The sequence below is a fragment of the Myxine glutinosa genome, chromosome 2, assembly GCF_964187855.1.
Source record: "Myxine glutinosa chromosome 2, kmMyxGlut1.1, whole genome shotgun sequence".
NCBI lineage: Eukaryota > Metazoa > Chordata > Myxini > Myxiniformes > Myxinidae > Myxine > Myxine glutinosa.
In genome coordinates this window covers 137056043-137078347 of record NC_136262.1, presented here as the reverse complement: position 1 = coordinate 137078347, position 22305 = coordinate 137056043, and the positions used below count along the sequence as shown (strand labels likewise).

At 45.4% G+C, this 22305-nt stretch overlaps 1 protein-coding gene across 2 annotated transcripts in view; it reads right to left on the bottom strand.

Annotated features, from left to right (window-relative positions):
• The window catches only part of GALK2 (galactokinase 2), a 103694-nt gene that overhangs the window by 80342 nt on the left and 1047 nt on the right, over positions 1-22305 (bottom strand). The gene's annotated exons all lie outside the window — the stretch shown is intronic.

The window sequence follows — 22305 nt, the reverse complement described above, 5'->3', positions numbered from 1 at the left end:
TACCTCAGATAACGATTAGGCCTTTATTGCTGCAGATCCCAAATGACGACAGGCCTCAACAGATTAAATCATCAGACCAACATCCAACATGAATAACTGTTGATGCTTCTTGTCTCAAAAATTTTTTCGGAGCAAGAATGAATTTTACTTTTGCTTATTAGCGAATTAATAATTAATTGATTAAATGCCAAAATTGGCTTTTTTTTGGAACATGAATTAAAAGATCCAGAATTAGAGTTCATTCTGGAAGCCTCATATTTGCCAATTATAAATGTGGTTTTAGGGAGTATTTTGGGCAAAACAATTTTTTACAACAAAACAATTACCAAAGTGTGGAACATTGCTTTGCAAAATTTGCAAACAATTTGCAAAATTTTTTGGAAACCAAGTGACAAGCGTCACATGATCATCAGGTGGGCATTTTGGACTATTCTTTTGCATGCTGATAGGTCAGTGGTCGACTGACATGTAAATAGAGGTGTTGTAAAATTTGGATAAATTATTGTGGGACCAAAAAGGGTAATTTCAATGTGACATTATAGGGGTTTTCTAAAAATAAACTTTTTGTCTATTTGTGTATTAGCGTTTCTAAAATTAAAGGATAAATTTTAAGAAATTTAAATGAAATTGACACCCATATTGATCTGTTAATGATGGTTCAAATGCAAACAAATATACATAATGCTTGGGTTTGTGTATGTTTGTGTGTCAATGGTTTTTTTGTTTTGTGTGTCAATCTTACAAGAATATCCAGAAAATTCTTCCAGTGTCAATCCAGTGTCAATTTCCAGTTCCAGTGTCAATTTCCAGTGTCAATCTTACAAGAATATCCAGAAAATTCGTAAAATAAAATAGGAATATAATTTGATTATGTACATTATCTCTTTTGTCAAGGGAGATGAAATATACAGATTTGATGTGCTAGGTTATGAGCAGCCATTAATTAATAGTAAAATTGTGAGTAATTTTGGGATTCCATTTTTGATAGAATTTATATGAGAAATAACAGCTATTTATGGATAGGAGCTTCATAAACAAAATGAGTACAAAATTAGCCAAATTTGGAAGTGGTCTTACACTGACTTTCCAGAGTACTCTGCTCATGGATTTTTACATATATAAACTTGACCTTTATCAGCATATAAATTGTGCTGTATGTATGGATGTGTCTTAGGCATAGATGATATGGGCAGATAGTAAAGACAATTTTGTTGAATTGAACTATTGTGAGTTTTAAAACGGAATGCATTGTGAATCTTAAAACCAAGGGGCAGACGTGAACGCGCTGTTATGTTTTTTACACTCAGAACACGATGTTACGTGTACCTGCAACATATTTTGTTAATCTACCACACCTATATTGGCATACTGGTGTCAGTAGTATTCACTAAGTTGCATAGAAATGGAGGAGCAACTTTTAAGGGAGTATACAACCACTTATTTGGATATTTTCTACAATTGTAGGGGTTTCAATAAGTGGTAGCTGTACACATGGGATTTATCAAATTAAGTTATGCAGTTTAAACAAAGTTACTGGTAAACAGAACGGAAATGGATAGTAAATAAATTCTTCAATGCTGGGTAAATTAAGTGAGATATTACAAAGACTTATAAGAGCTACTGTTCTTCCTTATAGCAGTGGGAAAAGAGAAAATTAGAACCAAATGAATCTATAAATGAATGTGATAGGGATAATATCCTCAATTTGTGTTACTTATTTGATTGTGGGTAAAGGAATTATTTTATCATAATGGATTGTTGACAGCAGCCTGAAAATGTCCTGAGAGTGTGCATCCATGTAATCAGAAATCCCAGATTTGTTTTTACAAACAACATTTTGGTAGAGGTCTTGTGTGGACGAGCACTTGCTTGGTAGATAAAAACGGTACTGCATGCTGGCAGCCACTTTTGCGGCCAGTTAGGCCAAACAAATTGAGAGGAAATTAAAGTTCAATAAGTAATTTACACATGGCTATTTGTAAAAGGGAAGTTGTTGCGATGGGAAACATTTCTGAAGGTTTATTAAAGTGTTATAATATGACATGTGTCAAGGCACACTATTGGATGGGAAAATTAGATCTGGTTAAAGAATGAATTTGCTGACCCTTTGAAGTTAATTCTTCAAATCATTGTTTTACTAGTATTTTGAGTTCAACTTGGAAATAGTTTGGTAGAGCTTTGTTAAAACCTATGGTTGTGGTATTTTGGAACGAATTCACAGATCATAGGAAGTTGATAAAATAGAAACAAATATGGACCCCGGGAGATAGGGGGATCATGATAAGACAAATAATCAGATTTATGTTACATATTAAAGGATTTTTCTTTAGTCACATTTTAAGAAGTTGTTAGTTTGGTATATAATGTTGAATGTCATTGACATATAATTATGTTATAGGTATGAACATATACAAGGAGTAGCAGCTGAGATACTCCAATATTTGTTTATTCGATTAGTGGTTATATTGGCAATAGTTTTAGTAGTGGCTTGCTTGAAAACCTTAGTGACGGTGGGTTTGAATAAGATAACAAACAACACTATGATAGTGCAAGCAGCCACAAAAGAGGAAATAAACAAAGCAACAAATGAGGAAATGAATGTGGAACCACAAAAGAGGAAGACTTCTATGGCGACATGAATACTGAGATTCAACGATTGAATCAAGTAATGTTGAAAATGAATACAGTAGAGTTAAAATAAGGGCATAACAAAATGTTGTGAACTATGTCCGTTTTACAAGATCGATGCACTCATATCACCACAAGTTACACTGTTAAAGAAAAACAAAAAGCGGGGAGGACTATGCTAATAATACATTATGCATAGTTTGCTTGTTTGCAAGATTTGTTGGGAATTAGATATTCCTGTTTGTGATTTCAATCATATATACTCATTATTAATGCATTTATTTTCTTTGAAGTTGGGTTACAATACCTGCATGAGTTTAATTTTTGAATTATATGAACCTGAAAGCAATTGTGGATGCTATTCTTAGTTTTAGTAGTGTAAAACACATATCTGATTTGAATATTATTCATGTGAAGTTGTTATAAAATATAGTGATTTCATGTTACAATGTACCCCATCTGATTCAATCTGTGTGGAGAGCAGATATAAATGTGGCTAAGTAAAGGAAAGACAAGACCACATCCCAAATGGAGTGATAACGACATCTGGGAAGAAGTTTGAAAAAGGAAAATTTGTGAAAATGAAGTTAATCCTGGCATACACCCTCTTTCTCAAAGAATGATGAAGAAATACTCCGTTGTAAGATGGATGTTTACCTTCACCAAGGGAAAATGATGTGACCATTTGTCTGGATCACACTGCAACATATGAAAAAGGGCGATCACTTACTTGTGTTCGGATACCTCGAACATTCACCACATCAGCAAGTGCAGGACGACGACATTTTACCTGCAACGTCTACGGGATACGGTGACGTGTGTCATTACTTCACCAACTTCCGGGGAGCCAGCATGGAGCTGCAAGCGAACGTCTGCGCCTTTTCCTTCACAACAGCTGTGCACGATTCTGCTGTGTGCTCCTGGTATGGACCATGGACAACTGAGTACCATGGTCCCAACATCATCATTGCGGATGCATCTGGCATCCCTGCTCCACATCTTGTTGACAAATCAACATCACATCAATACTTGCTCCATGCTCACGATGAGTGAGGAGGCAAGTCGACTACAACTGGATGGAGGCCTTGTTCAAATCTACTATGGCTCACAGCAAGAGTGGCAAGGATGCTGCATGGAGAGCAGGGTCAGTCTATGACTCTGCCCAGCTATCACAACAGCAGAAAATCCTACGCAAATAGTGTAGGTGTTATGAAGACATTTGAAGAAAAAATGTTTCATGCTGTAATTTCAAACACAAGTGATCCGCCCCTTTTTTTCAAACAAAGAAAGTCAATATTTGATTAAAGGCAAATATTTTGCCAAATGTTGCAGATGCTTTATTATTTTAATGATGAACTGAAATTATTGCGTTTTGGTGAAGGTGAAATGTTTTGTGATCTTTATGCAAATGAGTTGAATTGAATTATCAACATAGAAAGAGTCAATGAACAAGGAAATGTATTGTGATCAAAATTCTTCCAGAATGACGGTGTATGCCTTAGGAAATTGAATTACCAGATTAGTGGTTTGAATATTTAATGTGGTAATGTTTAGATTAATGGTTAATATAAACATAAAAGAAAAAAAACCGGGGACTGTCAGGGAATAAATATTCCTATTGACAATATTGCTAGAATATATCTCAATGTGATATTGTGTAAAGTGGAATATGTTTTACTTTACAAATGAGACAAGAGCAATATAATACAAGACAGAATGTGTACCACTCTTGGACTGCCATCTGTCTATCAAAAATAGCCTATGTTCAGTTCACTGCACACAGGCTGCAAATTCTCCCTGAGCAGGTCAGAGCATTTGACCTCTTGAACAGAAATAAGTGCTCTCAGTCGCTCAACATAGAAAGCTGGCCAAGAGAGAGCCAAATAAGGTTTTGGATAAGGGAACCAGAGACACCCTGCATGCTCCGCAACATCAAAGGAGTTTGGGGCTTTAAAACCAAGAGAAAGTTGCGATTGGGGAGCAGAGAGAACTGGGAGAGTGACGGAGAAGCAGTGGACTGGGAGAGTGACTGAACAACTTGAAGACCAGTTGACCTGATCAACCAACTGGAGACTGGTCAACAACTGAATGAGGTTCAACAAAAGACCTACAGAAGGAGCTACAGCCACGACCGACAGAACAACGTCATTAATATCTAATTAGTACATTTAGTAGAATACAGCAAAACTCTCAAAAGTGAATAAAACATTGATTTTGCTAAAACGAGTTTCTGAAGTTTCTGAAGTAGAACAGCAGTTAATTTATTATTCTACAGGTAGGAGGTTTCACAAATACCTCAATAAAATTATGACTTTGAAATTTTATCGATACTGGAACTGGAGCTCCTCTCGATCCGGAAGTGAACAAGATGACGATGATTCGCTGCTTTGATATCTCAATACAATCGTGATTGAGCATTGTATTTTGTTATGTTAATATTCTAGTATTAATTTGTGATTGGAATGCAAAATGATGCTGTTTGGAATTAAAATATAGAGAGATTGAGTTTAAAGCAGAATGAGGAAATGATGTGAGAGTTCGCGGATTTGCGGATTTGCGATTTGCAGTTTGACCATTGACTGGGTATAGAAACATTCCGACTGGGTACGTTTTTTGTGCCATTCCTTCACGAACCGGCTGTCAATGCCTGATGTTCGACTGAAGGTGGCACAGGAATGTGGAATTTATTGGTTCCTGGTTTAGCATTCGTCATTTCCACATTGTTTCATTGCTTTTGGCTTCCCACCCACGCGTAGTATGGGTACCTTGCGAGTAAAATGTATGACAGGATCTTTAATATGCACAACTTAAATGGTAACGGGAAAGCCGGGTCATTCTAGGGTGCGGTGCTCAAAGACCAGGCATCACCCAGAGTGCCCAGGCACTCATGAGAAAGACTCCTGATTCGAGTGAGACTTCAGCCTCATTCAATTCCTAACAAATTTTCTCTGTTTATCCTTAAAAGCGCTCCATACATAACATACTGTCGCGTGACTCCCCCTTGGTTAAAACCGGGGAAATCACGGATAGCCAAAGCCAGCTTTAACTCCAAAGGTGTACAGATCAAATATGGATTTTACTATATATGCGCGAGAGGAAGAAAGAGGAAGAAGAAGCTGGACACTTTTACCTAATGCGATCTCTGAGCAGTCTTCAATCCTGTGGAAATTAAACTCACACGAACCGGATTTTATGTACAAAAATAAACAAGGTTTTATTGCCATGGATGCCGATAATACAAAATAAAACGCGACGCTCAAATAAATGTTCTAAATTGGGACGTCCCCACACCAGAGTTACACACGGACGGAGGGATAATTAAAGGAATGAAAATAAATGTGTAAGTTATCGTGCACTCAGCTCAATCGGCGCCTTGTCAGCGATCGTCCAGTCCCAGCACGCACTTCGGTGTGGCGGGAAGTAGGCCTCAATCCGCCTCGTTCGCGTGCTGCTAGGCCTCACCGGGCGTCCCGTGCACCCCGGCCTTGTGGTGTTCCAGCGGCAAGCAGCCCTCGTTCACGAGCAATTGCTCGCGATGTCCGGAACCAAGAGGAGAGAGTCGATGGTGGAGGAAGGCGTAAGGGGCAATCGAGATAGAAGGGAAGGGAGTCCAAGGCGAGGAGAAGGTCGTCAGGGTGTGAAGGTATCCAGAACCAGAGGGGGGAAATGCCGGCCAGCCAGTTCTTTTATTGGCCGTCGTCTGACGTAACCGGTCCTCCCTGCCAATCAGTCCGTCGCCTCCCTTGCTCTTACTTCACCACTCAGTGAGCTGCTTCTTGCTTTGCTCTGGGCAATCCCCGTTCCCCAGGGTGTGGCTCTTGGCCTGCTTGCTCCGATGTGCGTTTCCCGACAGTGTGGTTCGCGGCAGCCCCCAAACTGGCTTCCAGGTGGGTTTCCATTATTATTATTTGCTATGTGTGGTGTTAGGGTTAGTTTAGGGTTATTATGGTGGGATTCCTCACTCGCGTTTATGTGTGGTGCCATACGGGACAATGGATAAATCACCAGGTCTCACAAACAGGGGGATTAACATAATCCCTACTCTAGTTAGGACAAGGATCATCCTTGTATGATCACAAAGATACACTTATGCGAAGAAACCGCCAAAACAAACTTATTACATGTGGGGGTCCCCATCACGATAATCGGAGCATGATACCTACACAGATCTACCTGATCTATATATCACTCTACCCCAAAATTCATAACAATACATACATACAGGGACTGATTAAGGATGACTTAGGCCCAGACGGTAACCAAACCCTGTACAAACAATAAACAAGAATGCTAATTTAAAAATTGTTACATTTTGAAACTAAATGGACGATGACAATAATTTCAAACAAGACCGCAATTGATTTGTCAGAGCATCATGTGTCATGCACATTCCAAGGTGTAGGCAGTTTCTCCACATAAAGCACTTCCTGTATAACATAATATATCAGTCTTTTCCTAGATCTTTTTGGGTAAACTCATCAATGATTTTTGAGAAGTGAAGTCGTCTCAGTATTTGACCCTCGATACTCAGGATTGAAAGACTATCACGTCGATCTTATCCCATTCGGTTCCTAATCTCATTCTTGATACGTTTCCGTTTTGAAAATGACCGCTCACCCTCATCACTGCGATTTGAGACCATCGTCGGCAGATATATCCGAAGAGCAATTTCAATGTTAGGAAATGTTTGGGTGAGGGTGGATGTATGGAGGAATTGGTACATTCTCAGTTCTGTTGACTTAGTTTGTTTGTGTGAGGTTTGAAACTCTGTTGAAGATGCCAGTAAAGTAGAAAACTGGACAAATTAACTTCCATTCGAAGTTTCCAGATCGTTGGGAAAGGAACAGGCAAGATTTCCTTGATCTCATGAGTCGAGAGAGGCTAGCTTGGACAGGAATCCAAACTTATCGTTGATCTCCTTGATCTCATGAGTCGAGAGAGGCTAGCTTGGACAGGAATCCAAACTTATCGTTGATCTCCTTGATCTCATGAGTCGAGAGAGGCTAGCTTGGACAGGAATCCAAACTTATCGTTGATCTCCTTGATCTCATGAGTCGAGAGAGGCTAGCTCGGACAGGAATCCAAACTTATCGTTGATTTCCTTGATCTCATGAGTCGAGAGAGGCTAGCTTGGACAGGAATCCAAACTTATCGTTGATCTCCTTGATCTCATGAGTCGAGAGAGGCTAGCTTGGACAGGAATCCAAACTTATCGTTGATTTCCTTGATCTCATGAGTCGGGAGAGGCTAGCTTGGACAGGAATCCAAACTTATCGTTGATCTCCTTGATCTCATGAGTCGAGAGAGGCTAGCTTGGACAGGAATCCAAACTTATCGTTGATTTCCTTGATCTCATGAGTCGGGAGAGGCTAGCTTGGACAGGAATCCAAACTTATCGTTGATTTCCTTGATCTCATGAGTCGAGAGAGGCTAGCTTGGACAGGAATCCAAACTTATCGTTGATTTCCTTGATCTCATGAGTCGGGAGAGGCTAGCTTGGACAGGAATCCAAACTTATCGTTGATCTCCTTGATCTCATGAGTCGGGAGAGGCTAGCTTGGACAGGAATCCAAACTTATCGTTGATTTCCTTGATCTCATGAGTCAGGAGAGGCTAGCTTGGACAGGAATCCAAACTTATCGTTGATCTCCTTGATCTCATGAGTCGAGAGAGGCTAGCTCGGACAGGAATCCAAACTTATCGTTGATTTCCTTGATCTCATGAGTCGAGAGAGGCTAGCTCGGACAGGAATCCAAACTTATCGTTGATCTCCTTGATCTCATGAGTCGAGAGAGGCTAGCTCGGACAGGAATCCAAACTTATCGTTGATCTCCTTGATCTCATGAGTCGAGAGAGGCTAGCTCGGACAGGAATCCAAACTTATCGTTGATCTCATTGTATGCTTCGAGACGTTTTCAAGGCATCGATTATCTCATCAATGATGACAAGGAACATCTCAGTCTGGAATTGATCCTTGGGTGACAACACAGGGTCTTCAGGATCTCCATGGTCAAAGCAGCGGTTGCGCATCAGATCCGCCTTTGGGATGAATTGTACTCGTCATGGCCACAGTTTAATCCCAAGGTCTTCAACGTCCTCAAACTCTATCCGCTGGGTTTTGCCAAAATCAACAAGGACACTTCAGATCTAAGACATTCAGATTTAAAGATGGATGAGGGGAAAGATGGATTGATGAGGGGAAAGATGGATGGATGAGGGGAAAGATGGATGGATGAGGGGAAAGAGGGACGGATGAGGGGAAAGAGGGACGGATGAGGGGAAAGATGGATGGATGAGGGGAAAGAGGGACGGATGAGGGGAAAGAGGGACGGATGAGGGGAAAGAGGGACGGATGAGGGGAAAGAGGGATTGATGAGGGGAAAGATGGATGGATGAGGGGAAAGAGGGATGGGTGAGGGGAAAGAGGGACGGATGAGGGGAAAGAGGGACGGATGAGGGGAAAGAGGGACGGATGAGGGGAAAGAGGGATGGGTGAGGGGAAAGAGGAATTGATGAGGCGAAAGAGGGATTGATGAGGGGAAAGATGGATGGATGAGGGGAAAGAGGGACAGAGGAGGGGAAAGAGGAATGCGTGAGGGGAAAGAGGGATTGATGAGGGGAAAGAGGGATTGATGAGGGGAAAGAGGGACGGATGAGGGGAAAGAGGGATGGGTGAGGGGAAAGATGGATGGATGAGGGGAAAGAGGGACGGATGAGGGGAAAGAGGGATGGGTGAGGGGAAAGAGGGATTGATGAGGCGAAAGAGGGATTGATGAGGGGAAAGATGGATGGATGAGGGGAAAGAGGGACGGATGAGGGGAAAGAGGGATGGGTGAGGGGAAAGCGGGATTGATGAGAGGAAAGATGGATGGATGAGGAGAAAGAGGGATTGATGAGGGGAAAGAGGAATTGATGAGGGGAAAGAGGGATGGATGAGGGGAAAGATGGATGGATGAGGGGAAATATGGATGGATGAGGGGAAAGAGGGATTGATGAGGGGAAAGAGGGATGGATGAGGGGGAGGAGGAATGGATGAGGGGAAAAAGGGATGGATGAGGGGAAAGATGGATGGATGAGGGGAAAGAGGGATTGATGAGGGGAAAGAGGGACGGATGAGGGGAAAGAGGAATGGGTGAGGGGAAAGAGGGATTGATGACGGGAAAGATGGATGGATGAGGAGAAAGAGGGATTGATGAGGGGAAAGAGGAATGGATGAGGGGAAAGAGGGATGGATGAGGGGAAAGATGGATGGATGAGGGGAAAGAGGGATTGATGAGAGGAAAGAGGGATTGATGAGGGGAAAGAGGGATGGATGAGGGGAAAGCGGCATTGATGAGGGGAAAGAGGGATTGATGAGGGGAAAGAGGGATGGATGAGGGGAAGGAGGGATGGATGAGGGGAAAAAGGGATGGATGAGGGGAAAGATGGATGGATGAGGGGAAAGAGGGATTGATGAGGGGAAAGAGGGATTGATGAAAGGAAAGAGGGATGGATGAGGGGAAAGAGGGATGGATGAGGGGAAAGAGGGATTGATGAGGGGAAAGCGGGATTGATGAGGGGAAAGAGGGATTGATGAGGGGAAGGAGGGATGGATGAGGGGAAAGAGGGATGGATGAGTGGAAGGAAGGATGGCCAATCTCGAAGGAAGGAGGGATGGATGGATCTCTCAAAGGAATCATTTCTTTGGATGCTGAATCAAATTGAAGATGACCTGGACCAATCTATGATTAGGAGAAATTCCTCCAACAATTGTCCTGGTGCTTTGATCCGAAGCAAATGCATCGTTTTCATTGGATGTTGGAGATGCGGACGGAGTTTCACAGCTAATGGACTCTTTAGACGCGCCGGCAGATGTTAATCGCTCTTGGTAAATTGCTGTTTAAACGGGTAAATAGCTGTGTAGTACAAAGATGTTTTTATCAGCTTTTAAGGGTTAGGTGTTAGGTGTTAGTAAGACGCTCGCTAAACGCCTTTCGGAAATTCGGCCTGTAGTTACTACATGTTTGGTGTGTATGTGTGTTTGTGTAAGGGTGTGTGTTCATGTAAGGGTGTGCCCATGTGATTGTGTATGGGTGTGTGTGTGTTTGTGTCAGTGTGTGTGTTTGTGCAAGGGTGTGCGTGTTTGTGTCATGGTGTGCGTGATTGTGTAAAGGTGGGTTTTCACGGGGACACGCGAACGGTTCGCGAAGGATGCGAATGTCAAAAAAATGGCAAAGTCCACATTCGTATTGTTGCGGAGATGAGGACTGTATTTTTTTGATTGTGTGCTGTATTATTATTATTATTGTTATTCTGCGCCCCCCTACCTCCGGAGCTGTGTAAAGGTGAAAGGGCATCCCATAATTAGTCCACAAGCATACACGTCAGCCAAATAATAGAATACCCCTGTTTGATAGTTATCTCTTATTCTGTGTTTTAGAGTAAGGCTGTGTCTCCCATTAATTGAAGTGCTCCATTGCACCAGTGAAAGAGAATAGATCCCCTTTCATTCCCATCCCCAAAATCTCCATTTCCTTTCACATCCCCTTTCGTCATTGCCGAGCCTCGATTGCCAATTACCTCCCCTCCAAAACCACCATTGAACAGTAACAATCGGGTCGGAGAAGAAAGGCGTGCCCGCCCGTCGTCATCAAGGGCGGAGCCAGAGGGTCGCATGACCAACCAGGGCCGAGGTGAGCACACCGATGGGCGTGTCCTGAAGGCCGGCGGCTTGATCGCTAGAGGCGCTATAAAGGCGCGCGCGCAAGAAGCGAGAGAGTCAGAGTCAGTCGGTGGAGTCGGTGGTCAGTTGGTTGCGTTGGTTGCGGTGAGGAGTCGGTGGTGGTGGTCAGTTGGTTGCGTTGGTTGCGGTGAGGAGTCGGTAGTAAAGAGTGAGTGGACCAAGAAAGAGTTGAGGGTTTGGACCAGACGAGTCGGACAAGGCCTGGCAAAGCACGCGACGTCCACAGCAGCCACAACAGCAGCTTGGGGGCCTGAACGGCGGTTTGGAGCAGGGCCGTGAAGGAACGGCGGCTGCTAAACGCGCTGGTTGTGCTGCAGGACCCCCTTGGACCTTCCTCTCCCTCCAGCCATCCACCTCCTGCCTTTCCACCCTTCTTGTGTACGTGAGTTTGTTTTGTTTGTTCTGTCCCTGGGTTAATTAAGTCTGTATAAGCTAGTATTTGCACTGTGTCACCTGCGTCTTATGTGTTGTAAATAAACTTGATTGCTCCTTTTTGCTTGTGTGTGTGTACAATAAATCCAATTACTCTTCTGTCCGTCTTCTCGTTTTTTTCCTTTTCCTCTTTGCATTTCGTCGTTTTAGTCTTTTCCCAGATTGGGCAGCTGCGGTGCGATACGGCCAAAGTTCTGGGTGAATCGGGTGAGTCAGGGATCCTGTAACGGTCGCGGTTGGACCATCCGCTCGGCCCATCATAACATCTAAACCGCGATCAGTAACAATTGGTGTCTGGGAGTGGGATTCGGGGCCCGAACCAAATTTTTAAAACATCTAAAAAAAAAAATTTGGTCAAAATTTGGAGCGGCCGAAATTTGTTTTGTTTTACAAAACCTGAACTTTGAAATCGCGCCATGGCTGGTCAAGGCGATCGGATGCAGGTGGGTGAGCTAGAGGAGGGGTTAGGAGTAACCCAGGATCAGAGGGACGAAGTAGAGGAGAACAATGAGGAGGTGGTTGAGGAGGTATCAGGCGCACAAAATGGCGCCCTCGCGCACATGGTTATTGTGGCGCCAAATCTAGCCGCGCCCGTGACCGTAGCAGCACCGATGAATTTGGACCTCTTTATGATACAAATAAGGGCGCTCATGGTCCAGACAAGTGAAGACCTGAGGAATGACTTGGGGAACCGGATGGATGCTCAGGGTGAGCGAATGGGACAAATGGGAAACCAAATGGGGGAAATGAGGGACGAAGCGAGGGGTACCAATGCCCAAATCGGGGAATTAGACAAGAAATTTGAAAGGATGAAACATGGGTTAACGGGGGTGGAAAATAGAATGGCTGCCCAGGAGAATCAGATAGAGGGGATGAAAAATGGGTTAATGGGGCTAGAAAATAGCATGGAAGGCAAATTGCGGGAGATAGGGGAGCAATCCGCCTGAGAAATTAAACGAATGGGAGAGCAGATAGAGGAGGTAAAAATCGGGGTAGAAACCAAATTGGATGCTCAGAGGGATGAATTGGGACAGATGAGGGCGGCATCTACAAAAGAAAGGGAGGAGATGCAAGAGGAGATACGACGAGGTGTGAGTGAGGAGGTCTCGGGGCTACGCGAGGAGGTAAAGCGAGGTGAAAAGCGTATGGAGAAAGAGGTGAGGAATAATACGGCGAGGTTACAAGGGGGCATAGGGGACCTGACGGAGGAGGTGGAACAGCTGACAGAGGGACAAACGGAGTTAGTGGAGCAGGTTCAAAGGAACACTGCGGTACTAGGAGGGTTAAAGGCGACACAAAAAGAAATTAAAAACGAATTAATAGCGACACAGAGGCAATGTCAGATGGTACGTGAGGAACTGACAATGAGGGTGGACGAGGTGACAGAGATAATGGAGACAAAGGACCGGCAGGTGAGGATGCACATAGAGACGGTCACGGTAGCCTTAGAGGACGAACTTGAGGAGACGCACCGGGAAATAAAAGAGGTGAAGCAAAAATTAGAGGAAGTGGAAGAAGAGGTGAGTGAAATTAAGAAGAGACGGACAGAAACTAAGAGAGAAATACAGGAGGAGGTGATGGAATATGTACAAGGTCGGTGCTCAACTCATAATGTGATGCTCACTAACCAAATAAAGAGTTTGCAGGTGGAAAAGGAGGTGCGGAGACGAGGTGCCAAGGTGAGTGGCAATATAATCGGAAATGTACATGATGTGAGGAAAGCTTCAGTCGGCTTGGGGATTGGTTTGGATCCGGGTGTTCGTGAAAGGCCGTTGGTGAAGTGTGCGACAGGTCTGGTGTGCGAAAAAAGAGGTGTGCGAGAATGTCCGACCATGGGGTGTGTGAGGAAAAAGTGCGCGCCGACCAGTGAGTGTGCTGTCGAGAGTGAGTCGGTCGTAGCGCGTGTGCGAGGGAGCACATGGAAGCACGTGGTGAGGAGTGTTACAGAGGATGTAACGGGAGAGTGTGCCGTCAAGAGTGAGTTGGTCGAAGCGCGTGTGCAAGGGGGTACATGGAAGCGTGGTGTGGTAAGTGTTACGGAGGAAGTAACGAAAAAGTGTGCGCAAGAGGATGCGCGAGAAAGGTGTGTAACGGACAGGTGCATGGGGAAAGAGTGCGCTGTCAAGAGTGAAGGAGAATGCACGCCTGTGGTGAGAGTTACAGAGGATGTAACGAAAGAGTGTGCGCGAGAGGATGCGCGAGAAAGGTGTGTAACGGACAGGTGCATGAGGAAAGAGTGCGCTGTCGAGAGTAAGGGTGAGTGCGTTGTCAAGAGTGGTGGCGAGAGTAGTGAGTGTGGCACGGAGCGTGAGTTGGTTGAGACAGGTGAGCGAGGATGTACACCTGGAATGGGAGGATGCACACCTGGAATGGTAGAGCGTGTGTGGGAATGCACACTTGAGTTGGTCGTGAGGCACGTGGTTGGGTGTGCGAGTGAAAGCACACCTGTGATTGTCACAGAGGAGGTGACCGAGGAAGGGGCGCGAAGAGGTGTGTTGGTGAGGTGTGCGAACAACGAATGTGTGCCAAAGTGTTCGGTGGTCAGGTGTGTGACCAAGTCTGTGAGCGGAATTAGTGTACCGAGGTGTGTAAGGAAAGGTACGAGGAGCATGGGAACAGCTGGAGGTATGAGCAAGAAAGGGGTAGCGTATGCTTGTAAGCATGCAGGTAAGGCATCGACGGTAACCGGGTTAGCGGTTAGAGCGACTTTTAGCCAAATCGGGCCCTCGGTGCGTGCCGGGCTTCGCGTGCCGCGAGAACCAGCGCGGATCCGAGCCGCGGCGGGTTCGAAAGGACCGCCGTACGCGATCCATGCTGGGCCTCGCTTGGAACGGCCGCGTCCGGGCTCCACTAGGCGGAGCGGGCAGCCCGATAGGAAGGGTCGTCATGGCGACCACTTTTTGTTGAGACGTGCCTGCAGGTCGAGATCGGGACATTGGATGGCTCCACGCCGAGGTGGTGCGTGGGATCTCGGCCCGGGTAAGCCCCCGTCCCTGCCCCGAATGCGGGACGTATCCAGCCGCTGGCACAAAACAACCCGCGTTCATTGCTCAGCTGTACGAAGCCGGGCTGTAGACGTGAATTGGCGCACCGAGAGGATCTAATAAGTAGACGGGTGATGAGGTTAGTGTTTTGGCCCCGAAATTAGAAAAAAGCAAAGTTTGATGATGGTACGGTGATTAGCGGTAAATGGCAAATTTTTGATTTGTTGGATTTGGACGAGCAAAATTGATAGGACCTCCCCGATGTGGTGGGATGGCAAATCCACCATCCCTCACAGCGAGGGGGGGCAAATGCGCACTAGGTTTATGGGGTTGATGGCAGTGAAAACTAGCCCGGGTGGGTTAGGATATCGTGTGTAGGGATCTAGAAGAGATTGACATTAGGTAACGTTAAGGTTAGTTAGTGACAATGATACCTGTAGTGGGGACGCAGGTAGATTAGTGTGGATGATAATGACGTGGGAGCGCAATAGTTTAAAGGGACGACTGGGAAGCGCAAGTTTCAGAGGGGAGTAGTTAGCTGAGATGATGCCGTGTGTTTGAAGATTGAACAGGTGTGATTGAACAGGTGTGATTGCACAGGTGTGCAACTGAACAGGTGTGTGGAGCAGTGTATGAGTGAGTGATGGTGATGTGTGTTGTGTTGACCAACTGGTCCAGGAAGAGGAGGAGGGTGCAGGTGGCACCAGGTATGATTGCACGGGTGTGCAACGACAGGTGAATGGAGGACAGGTGTATGTGGCTGTGTGGAATAAATGGTAGTGTGGAATAAATGGAGTATTGGAATGGATGGTCGTGGAGTGAGTATGGTGGAAATTGTGGAGTGGAGTGGATGGTGCGAAGGTGTGAATGGGGGAAGAGTGGACCCCCATCACGGATACCCGGGGCGGGTAGTGTAAGTGTTAGGTAGAGGGTACAGGTAAATTGTGGTTGGATATTGGCATCTGTGGTGCGGGTGAAAGAATGGTCTTTGGATGGGTGCATTAGTGTTGTGGAAATGGCTGGGCGTGTAGCCTGTTAGTGTGTGTAGTTGGTTTGGGCACTCCACCACTGTGAGGATGTCGGCCAGGTGAGGCCGCAGGTGGGCTCTGGGAGCCGGTAGTTGTTGTGGATGGGGCCCGAGGATCCGGAGGACGGACCCGGGTAGCCCAGTGCCAGAGGGCACCGAGTGGGGTGACAGAGCCAGGAGGGGCTGTCCCCAGTTAGTTAGGTTAGGGTGAGGAGCTAGGTAAGCTCGGGTGGCAACTGCAGTGGTGGAGGTGTGCAGGTGGGTAGACCTGCTGGGAGAGCTACACGTCGCAGCCCAGAAATTGTGCGAGGGCACCGGGAGATGAATCGGGGGAGTGAGACCCCAAATTGAGAAGCACCACAGTTTGGTCAATGGGAATTGGTTTTTAGAACCCATAGTGTAAGTTGGCCAATGGATTGGCAGGGAGAGACCCCGGGTAGTGTAAAGTGTGTTAAAGTCATTTAGAAAGTAGTTAGGATGAAGTCTCCTCGCACCATCTGCATCCACTCACCTGAGGTGACAGGAACTCCACACCATGCCATGTTTTGATTATTTTTTATGATGCAAATGTTTGGATTGTGAGACGCATCATGACGTGGGTGTAACATTGTGCTTTGTGTTCCATCTCTTCCTCCTTATGAGGATTGATGACGAATTGGGTGATGGCAAATTTTGAAGTAGAGGGCTTGTGGCGACGAATTTGGTATAGGGGAAATAAGGGGAAGACGTGACGGTAGCGACGGATTGGTAATGTGTAGATTTTTGTAAATATGGGGTAAGGGCAAGGGTAGTGTAGGTGACAGGGGGGTGACGTACGGTAGGGACGAGCTTTCTCACTTCGCCCTCCGTACGCATTTCGCCTTGCATTGCCTTATTGATGTGTACCCTTGTGACCTTACCCCTCGCTCATTTGTCTTTCCCCTTTTGTCTCCCACATGACCTGTGCGCCATTGGGCGCCGAGGGGAGCGTGCGTGGGTCGGCCATTGTGCGCCCGAAATTCCCAGAACCAGCTGTCTGCATCGATGCACCACATTATGGACCACATGCCTGTGGCCGAGCACCACTGATGGACCCCATGGGTTGGGGCATGGCCCCTCTGCTGGAACCGGCCATGAGGGCCTGAAATCTTGCTGGCGGACCTTGGCCACAGGGCACCGATGCCCCACAGGTGAACTACACGTAGTCGGCCCTGTGGGCCATAAATAAAGAAAATAAAAAGGACACATTGGGCACACTTTATTGCAAATAGGCCGCCAGTAAGAAAATGAAAGAATGACAACATCTGGAAGAACAAATAATAATAACCAGCAGAGGGAGCCGAAGAGCAAGAGATCACCTGCAGGGTTAGGGGTTGTTGATTTATTTTTTATTCTTGAACAGTGGTGACTGCACCGATTGGTGCTTGGGGGTGTATTGGTGCGTTTTTGGGTGCTTTCATGGTGCATTGATGCAGAGCAGACTGTCTCCCCCCCCAGAAAGAACAATCACAGGTCCTGGGTTAGTTTTGTAAATAAAAATAGCGTCATTGTAAATAATGCTTCCCACCGTCAGTGTATAGTTTGAAGACCATTCCGCAATTCGGTTAACTGTGGGCGTAAGTCTGTTAGGCAGGGTGCAATGGAGCAGCGGGACACATTTATTTATGTTTTAAAACTGTCGCACTCAGGGTCAGTTTAAAAGTAGAGGGAACTACACCTACGTGTCACACTAAATAAAAGTTGTAGGCCCGGGTCGTGCCTAAGAGGAGGAGGGTGCAGTGTTGCGGAGATGAGGACTGTATTTTTTTGATTGTGTGCTGTATTATTATTATTATTGTTATTCTGCGCCCCCCTACCTCCGGAGCTGTGTAAAGGTGAAAGGGCATCCCATAATTAGTCCACAAGCATACACGTCAGCCAAATAATAGAATACCCCTGTTTGATAGTTATCTCTTATTCTGTGTTTTAGAGTAAGGCTGTGTCTCCCATTAATTGAAGTGCTCCATTGCACCAGTGAAAGAGAATAGATCCCCTTTCATTCCCATCCCCAAAATCTCCATTTCCTTTCACATCCCCTTTCGTCATTGCCGAGCCTCGATTGCCAATTACCTCCCCTCCAAAACCACCATTGAACAGTAACAATCGGGTCGGAGAAGAAAGGCGTGCCCGCCCGTCGTCATCAAGGGCGGAGCCAGAGGGTCGCATGACCAACCAGGGCCGAGGTGAGCACACCGATGGGCGTGTCCTGAAGGCCAGCGGCTTGATCGCTAGAGGCGCTATAAAGGCGCGCGCGCAAGAAGCGAGAGAGTCAGAGTCAGTCGGTGGAGTCGGTGGTCAGTTGGTTGCGTTGGTTGCGGTGAGGAGTCGGTGGTAAAGAGTGAGTGGACCAAGAAAGAGTTGAGGGTTTGGACCAGACGAGTCGGACAAGGCCTGGCAAAGCACGCGACGTCCACAGCAGCCACAACAGCAGCTTGGGGGCCTGAACGGCGGTTTGGAGCAGGGCCGTGAAGGAACGGCGGCTGCTAAACGCGCCGGTTGTGCTGCAGGACCCCCTTGGACCTTCCTCTCCCTCCAGCCATCCACCTCCTGCCTTTCCACCCTTCTTGTGTACGTGAGTTTGTTTTGTTTGTTCTGTCCCTGGGTTAATTAAGTCTGTATAAGCTAGTATTTGCACGGTGTCACCTGCGTCTTATGTGTTGTAAATAAACTTGATTGCTCCTTTTTGCTTGTGTGTGTGTACAATAAATCCAATTACTCTTCTGTCCGTCTTCTCGTTTCTTTCCTTTTCCTCTTTGCATTTCGTCGTTTTAGTCTTTTCCCAGATTGGGCAGCTGCGGTGCGATACGGCCAAAGTTCTGGGTGAATCGGGTGAGTCAGGGATCCTGTAACGGTCGCGGTTGGACCATCCGCTCGGCCCATCATAACATCTAAACCGCGATCAGTAACAGTATTTTAGGCTCCAAAAGTTCGCCAAACATGCGCGGGGGTTTGGAAGCGTCGTCAATTGTTCGCAGGAGTCGTTTTTTGTTCGGCGGGTATTTCAAAAATGTTTTTTTGTGTTTGAAATGTTTGAAATACCCGCCGAACAAAAAACGACTCCTGCGAACAATTGACGACGCTTCCGAACCCCCGCGCATGTTTGGCGAACTTTTGGAGCCTAAAATACGAATGTTGGACTTTGCCATTTTTTCGACATTCGCATCCTTCGCGAACCGTTCGCGTGTCCCGTGAAAACCCACCTTAAAGGAGGGGGTGTGTGATTGTGTAAGGGAGGGGTGGGGGTGTGTGATTGTGTCATGGTGCGAGCGTTTGTGTCATTGTGTGTGTGTTTGTGTCAGGGGTGCGTAATGTGTAAGGGGGTGCGTGTTTGTGTCAGGGTGCGTGTGTTTGTGTAAGCGTGTGCGTGTTTGTGTTTGGGTGTCGGTGTTTGTCAGGGGGTGTATGATTGTGTCAGGATGTTTATGCCAGGGTGTGTGTGTCAGGGTGTGTGTGTGTGTGTGTGTGTGTGTGTGTGTCAGGGTGTGTGTGTTCATGCAAGGGTGTGCATGTGTGTGATTGTGTTAGAATGTGTGTTTGTGTCATGGTGTGCGTGTTTGTGTCATGGTGTGCGTGTTTGTGTCAGGGTGTGCATGTTTGTGTCACGGTGTGCGTGTTTGTGTCATGGTGTGCGTGTTTGTGTCAGGGTGTGTGTGCGTGTGTGTGTGTGTGTGTGTGTGTGTGTGTGTGTGTCAGGATGTAGGTGTTCATGTAAGCCTGTAAGGGTGTGTGTCATTGTGTCAGAGTGTGTGACAATCTGACACTGCCTGTTCCTGGCATGACGTCAGTGACGGACCAGCACACGTGCCAAATCAGCAAGTTTCACCATTCTCATCCTCTCGCAGCATTTCTTCTGCATTGCCATTTTGTTTATTGAAAATAGTGACATCGACAACACGTAGTGTGTGTGAGTAGAGTGTGCGGCGGTGTTAACCTGCACCTTGATATCCCGTAGTGTGAGTGAGTAGAGTGTGCGGCGGTGTTAACCTGCACTTCAACACAAACAGTTTGAGAGGCCCCGCGTTGAACAATCTCCAGATGGAATGAAGACAGACACAGACATGTTGCACCAAATCCGCTCAATTCCAGGAAACACATTAATTAAACCTTTGGTCCTTGGATCATATCATATCATATCATATCACACATGAACATATATCATATCATATCATATCATACATGAGCATATATCATATCATATCATAAATGAAAATATATTGTTACGGATCTCAACGTCGGCCCCTTTTCCCCTTAAGAAGGGGGGGATTAATCCCCTTGTCCACGACTGACCGACGTGAGTCCTGAAGCTGCCCAGCTCCCTCCAGGGAGGCAGGTGAGAAACCTCGTTCGAGACCGCGGACAAGATGTTAATTGCCGAGCGGATTAGCAGCCACGGCTCGAACCGTTAACAGAAACTAACCCGATTCTGAACGTTGGCCAAATCGTGCCACAGGTATTCAAAGGGGGAAATCACAAAGACGATCAGATGTGAGGAAACCAGAAGGTAAGGAAGAACAAATATAATTTATTACTAATATTTACAAGTCAAAAGAAACCAAGGAGGAGGAAAAATACGAAAATAATTTACAGAAGAAGAAGACACAGTGCAATACTAGCTTATCTAAACAGGCTTAACTTATACCCCAGACAACATAAAGGACGGACGACAATCAGACTTACACGGGGAATGATGATAGGAATGAATGGCAGGAGGTGGATGGCTGGACGGATGAGGAGGTGGGATCACAAGGCGGGAAGGATGCGGGTGGTTGGTATGATCGCGCGGCCCGAGGTGAGCAGCCGCCGACCCTCCTCAATCGTCTCCGCACGGCGACGTTGCTTCGTGGCCGCAACTGCCGTCACCGCTCAAAGCTGCCGTGGTCAAAAGCTGTGGTGGATTCCGCTGCGGTGGACTCCTTACTCAGTGGTTCGTGGGAGCTTCCTCGGTCATCCGCTTACGCACGGCGACGTTGCTTCGTGGCCGCAACTGCCGTCACCGCTCAAAGCTGCCGTGGTCAAAAGCTGTGGTGGATTCCGCTGCGGTGGACTCCTTACTCAGTGGTTCGTGGGAGCTTCCTCGGTCATCCGCTTCCTCAATCGTCTCTTTCCTCAATCGTTTCTTTCCTCAATCGTCTCCTTCCTCAAATCGTCTCTTTCCTCAATCGTTCCTTCCTCAAAATCGTCTCCGTGGTGGCGTCGCGCTGGGGGTTATCTCGCCACGCCCTACCAAGCCATGACCACACCTTACCAAGCCGTGCCCACCGAGTCCTGGTTGGGCGCAAGGGCTTCCTGGCTCCACCTCCTGATGACGGGGTGCGGGCCACGCCCATAATGTAGCAACTCCCCCCTTCTTCTCCGAGGCTTGACCACGTGCGTAATGGAGGCAAAGGCGCTGACAATGCGAATGGCAATGGAGGTTTTGGGCAATTGACAGGGGATCTATCTTATTTCAATTCGATGCAATGCAGAGTCAACTAATGGGAAACAGAGCCTTATACTAACATAGAATAAAGAAATAACTATTTAGAAGGGTATATGGTGGCCTACGTGCTTGCGATGGATTAACTAAGAGGACAACCGTTGACCTTTACACTACTGAGGTATTTACAAGGAATCATTACACTTACACAGGGTGATATTTACAACAATTACATAGGATTCTCAAATTCGCAACAATATCATATCATATCATAAATGAACATACATCATGTCATATCATATCATACATGAACATATATCATATCACATCATAAATGAACATATATCATATCATATCATACATGAGCATATATCATATCATATCATAAATGAACATATATCATATCATATCATACATGAACATATATCATATCATATCATACATGAACATATATCATATCATATCATAAATGAACATATATCATATCATATCATACACGAACATACATCATATCATATCATAAATGAACATATATCATATCATATCATATCATACATGAATATATATCATATCATATCATATCATACATGAACATATATCATATCATATCATATCATACATAAACATATATCATATCATATCATATCATACATGAACATATATCATATCATATCATATCATACATGAACATATATCATATCATATCATACATGAACATATATCATATCATATCATACATGAACACATATCATATCATACATGAACACATCATATCATACATGAACACATATCATATCATACATGAACACATATCATATCATACATGAACACATATCATATAATATCATACGTGAACATATATCATATCATACATGAACATATATAATATCATACGTGAACATATATCATATCATACTTGAACATATAATTATATCATATCATATCATACATGAACATATATCATATCATACATGAACATATATCATACTACATCATACATGAACATATATCATATCATATTACATCATACATGAACATATATAATATCATATCATATTACATCATACATGAACATATA